We start from the raw sequence: 5,381 nt of genomic DNA on the forward strand, positions 1-5,381 counted from the left end.
TCAACTGGACTACTGCAGTTGAAAATTATATAACACTCAAAAATATGACTGGACTTTAGAAGTAAAATCATCTGCTAGATGTGGGTACAATTACCACTGACACTAATTGTCACAAACCAACTTTAATGAGTATTGAAAAAAATAGTACCATAGTTTTTATATAAATCGTTTCACTACCGTCAACTTTTCAGTGTGTACGCTTTCTACCTGAAGAAATCAAAAGACCATACTGTACAAAATAACTTGTTCCTTTTAATTAGGTACTGTAACAAACACGTTGATTAATTTGGAGATCTGTTTTACAAACAAAGGTTTACAAAAGCATTCTGCAAGACCTGTATTTATGTGGGTTTTTCTTTTTTTTTTTTTAACTCCAAGAACAACTTGCATATCTTACAAAAAATGTAATCAAACACAGAAGTGTTTGATTAAATAAAGCCTTTTAACTGAATTTATCAGATTTTTTTCCCTGTGTTATTATACTAGCGTGTCTCAGTACTTCAGAAATGTTTTATTTTGTTACTTAGACATATTTCACTGTGTTAAGAAATTGCCAAACTTGTTCAATTGTCCCACTATGATATTATGCTTTTGAAATTCCAAAACCTGATTGAACTTTCTGCGATGCATTAAACTTTGTTACCAAAATTATTATAAATTATTAGAAACAAAATTTTCAAATTTTCAAATCACAAACTTCAAATGTTTGCTAAAACCATAAATGTGGCTTAAAAGCAAAAGGACTTGGACCTTAGGGAAGCCCAAACCCAGGAGAGTTCTGGATGCCATAATCCATGGCTTCTTGGAAGTCCTCATAATTGTGTAACACTGGGATTTTGATAGTATTTGCACAGACATCTGCTACAGGGAAGCGTGAAGTGGTCTGGAAAAGAAGTTGTGGCTTTGGCTGAATTGCTGCAGGAGGAATTTCTCTCAGTCCAGTTGCAAACATAAGGATGTCTTCAAGAGACAGACTTCCATTTTTCTCTGTGAATGTAAAGAGACAAAAAGTTATTTCTAATGATAATAAACAGGAAAAAGGGGCCATTACACTTTGCTGACATAAATGTACTCATTTCAACATTTTCAAACAAATTTAATACCTTCTACAGAAAGCAGATAGTCTTGCCAGTAGCTTAGTACTCTTGTCTCCTCTTGACGCCTAGAGCTGCCAAATGGACCAAATTGCACATGGAAGATGTTCTCAAGAAGATCAGCTGTCAGCCTGGTCTCAGTGTAGCACATGAATGAGAAGAAGAGTGAAGGATGCTGTTCCAGGGCGTTTAGAAAATCCAGTGTTGCTAGACCCTCTCTGAAACTAGAAAACAGTCTAATTTTTAATAAAATGTTTAATGTTATTTGTGCAAGCAAGCAAAACTTCACATGGGAAACTACTGTGTTAAGAAAGTAACCAACATTCTTATCTAGCTAAGACACTCATCCTGCTACAAGAAAGAAGTCCTCCTGAAAAAGGTCTTGCATTTAGAATATATTTTTTCCGTCCTTTAAATTTCACTGGAATAAAAAAAAGTAACAATTTATTCTTCTGAAAAGATTATGTTAAATGGGCACATAATAGTCTGAATTCTATACCTTTGGATGGAAAGATGGTTTCGGTAGATGAAGTACCACTGAATGTAATCCGCTACTACCTTCTTCTTATCCTCCAGTGTCCTCATGAATCGATAGCATCCTGCTGTCTGGAGCATGCTTGAGTGTTTTTCTGAGATTACTCGGAGCTCACTTAGAGATGTTGCATTCTTTATCTAAAGAGAAAAATATATATTACACACACACACACACACACACACACACACACAAGTGACATCCTTCGCATGCTGTCTATTAATGTGCAATTTAACACAGTCTTGGATTACACAATCAGTAATCTTTTCAGGCATCAGTTAGTTACTAATATTATGTTAAGTGGATAACTAAGACTAAAAATTTGCATTTATTGGCGTTTGTCATAATCATAACATCACAAATTTACCTCTAGTAGAGCCTTCTTGATTTCTTCATCTGGTATATCATCAATTGGTGCCTCGAATGTCTTGTCTTTTCCAACAAGGTACTTAAAGAAGTTTGGAGTGGCCCTGGACCACCATGGACAATGGAAACTGCAATCATTCTTCCAACGTAGAAATATTCATTTTCATCTGCAGCTAAAGATAAAGACATTACATTATAATAAAGTAATTTTGACCATGGAAAAAAAGTGAAAAAAATAAATACCTTTACTATGAAATGTGAGATATTTGGCATAGTCTTTTCCTTCGAATATTCTTCTCGTCCTTATGGCTTCCATCAAAAGGGTGAGAAATTCTCGAGTAGGCCCACCTGTGTCTATTGCCTCTTCAGCCAGTCCCACGTCATCAGAGAATTTCACCATCATGCCAGAGTTGGGACTATATGAAGACCTTCTGAAGCCTCGGTAGGCACCATCCCAGACATTGGCTCGGTTAATGTTGAATCTGCTACAGGAGGTTTTGTTGATCTTCAGAGCCAGATTTGAGATGACATCTGCAGCCGTCAATCCATCAGGTTCATCACTGTAGAATCAGTCAGTGAAAAGCAACAAAATATTTACACTATTTACACTTTATGGGTTTTTTTTTGGTTTAATATCTTTTAAGTAATTTTTCTTGCTTTATCAATTGGCTTTTTTCTGTTAATTCATTTTAAAAAGCAAAATAGTGATCTGAAGAACAATCATCAGCAACCAAATAATTTTAAGAATCTTTTCTTTCTGAATACAATCATCAGCAGAATAACTTCTCAGGAACAGTTAAGCTATGTTTGCTCCTGTAAAAGGTTAGGATCAAAAATAGCAGCAGTACCCAGCACTATTTTTAGTAAAGAAATATTTGATAAATAGGTTAACTGCAAGTCAAACATTATGGGTTTATTGTACTTATTCAAGATATGAAAGTTACCAGTTTTCCTTTTGCAACTCCTCTCCCTCAGCATCTGAAGAACTGCTGTCAATAACGACAGGTGCATAGATATTGGTATACATACTGTGAAAGAAGAGTAAAAACAGAAGATTAAAATACATTTTATATAATAGTAATTCTGGCTCTACATTTGGCTGGGTTGGGTCTGAAGTACTTCACCATGACTGAATTTGCTCAAGTTATGGATTAGATAGAGAACCTCTATAATTAAAAAACAACAACAACAACAAAAAACCCCAAAACAGTTTCACTGAGCTTATTACTTTATAATTATTTACAAGATATATCATTTTATATTTTTTAAATTTTAGAATCACAATCAGAATCAAAATACTTCATTGATCCCTAGGGGAAATCATGTAATTTTATAACTTAAGACTAACTTGTAACTTGTAGTATGTTCTCCTGATGTGGATGCCATTTGAGATTCTGTACCACACTGAACCTTCAGCATAAACACAAACACAACACAATACCATAACAACTGCAGATGTAATGGCATGCAAATGAAACTTAACAATTAAATATGCAACATTGTTATACAAAAGAGTATTATATACTTGCACATCAGATGTTTGGGATATTGAAGGTAACCTATAAAATATAGATCCAATGATAAAAAGAAAATGTTATAAAACATAACATGCTTTTGTGGCCATCACATGCTAACATTAAAGTGTTAAAAACATTAGATGTTTATATACCTGCCACAGAGGCCAGATCAATGTGCTAGAAGGTAGCCAACTTACTGACGTATAGGCTCTGGTGTACTGTTTTCTGGACTTGACCAAAGCTGTCAGATAAAATCATCAAACACCAAACTCGTTGATTATGGCTGCTCAGATTCTTACCACTATATATACAACGATAGAATGATATTAGTCTTATATCCAGACATTGAATACATTATGCCGGAACTTAGAGCACTAACATTTCGAACTAATGAATCCTTGAGATTTACATACCACTGTGTCAGAGAGGGGTGACGTAACGGGTGGTACCCTAACGATAACTTCATCATCCTCCTCATCTTCTGAAACACTAACATCTGTGGGAACTGTGGGAAATACTTTGGTTAAAATTTCAACACAGTAATCACAAGATTCTTTAACAATATGACTATAAAAAAGAATTAATGGCAATTCTATTTAACTTACATTCTGACAAAAAGTCCTCAAGGGTGCAGACAAATAGTGTAATTCTTTGGTAAGACTTGCCAACGGCCTCTTTGTAGAGTTCAATCGTAAAGGGTGTGTCAGTTCCTGGAATATTTTTTATTTGAGAGCCATCAGGGTAGAGCAGGATGTATTCTACATCTTTCATATCTTGGTTGAAATCTTTCAGTTTTTTAATGGCAGCACCCAACAGCCTCTCAGATCAATATGTAATGGTAGTGATTTCCCTCTTATGGGTCTCATGCCAGTCTTTTTTTTGTTCATGATCCCAACAGAAATCTAGATTACATTTCAGGAAAAAAAGTGGTCACATATTAGAAAAGTGTTGTCAGACAACAGATTAACATTTAAAAAACGTTTTATTTATACCTTCGCTGTTTTTGTTGATTTCTTTTTGGATTTTGAGAACATCCTCCTTTCTGCCTCTTTACCTTCACGGTACTTGAAGAACTGCTGAACAACTGTCTTGGCTGAACAGGAGAAAAGGGTGAAAGACAGAGAGACTCTTTATTGGTCTATCGTTGTTTATAATTCAAAAGCAAACATGAATAAGTCATTATTCAAAAAACTTATGAACATAATGCACAAAAAATCTACCTCTTCCCCACAGTCACATCCAGCAGAAAAATGTATTTGCTTTCAGAAATGCAGATTTGTTAGTCACATGACACCTGATGTCTCTAATTTTCCTTTTTTTTTTTTTTTTAAATTTATGACACTATCTGTAAATTACAAACACCTGAACAAATCTTGCCCTTTTCAGTTTTTTAAAACGAGTTGGAGTTACAATAGCAGGAAGTTCAGAAAAAATTACCTCTTGAGTGTTCTTGTTTTGTGGAAGCATCTTTAGCTGGTACAAAACTTATGTCTTTTCCACAGGAATAGCAAAATTTTGTCAAGTTCTCAAACTGGAATCCACAGAATGGACAATACATCTTAACCTGAAAAACATGAGTTGTATGATTTTAGCAATTTATTTTACAAAGCAGTCAAATATATATATATATATATATATATATATATATATATATATATATATATATATATATATCCGCAGCTCCGAACTGTCGGGTTCAGTGTCTGCCTCTCACCTGGAACTAACATTACAGTTTTGGTCAACTTTGCTAGTAACAGACAGAGAGAGGCGTTGAAAGGCTGCTCCAACCGAACTTATTGTTTGGGAGAAAAACACGAACACAGTGTACAGTCGAGTCTAAACAGAGTACTTACATCTGGACTCGTCAGGCAC

General features: G+C 34.6%; 1 pseudogene across 1 annotated transcript; it reads right to left on the reverse strand.

Moving 5' to 3' along the window:
* Positions 1-494: 494 nt before the first annotated feature.
* On the reverse strand, positions 495-5,067 carry LOC146507253 (G2/M phase-specific E3 ubiquitin-protein ligase-like; annotated as a pseudogene). The gene is made up of 13 exons (XR_014877073.1): positions 4,947-5,067; positions 4,502-4,602; positions 4,115-4,411; positions 3,923-4,014; positions 3,707-3,750; positions 3,518-3,551; positions 3,341-3,402; positions 2,937-3,020; positions 2,236-2,552; positions 1,994-2,165; positions 1,594-1,766; positions 1,104-1,318; positions 495-987 (listed from the first exon to the last, which is right to left on the reverse strand). The product of XR_014877073.1 is annotated as a G2/M phase-specific E3 ubiquitin-protein ligase-like (transcript).
* Positions 5,068-5,381: the final 314 nt, after the last annotated feature.

This window comes from Neolamprologus multifasciatus, chromosome 12 (assembly GCF_963576455.1).
Source record: "Neolamprologus multifasciatus chromosome 12, fNeoMul1.2, whole genome shotgun sequence".
Taxonomy (NCBI): Eukaryota; Metazoa; Chordata; class Actinopteri; order Cichliformes; family Cichlidae; genus Neolamprologus; species Neolamprologus multifasciatus.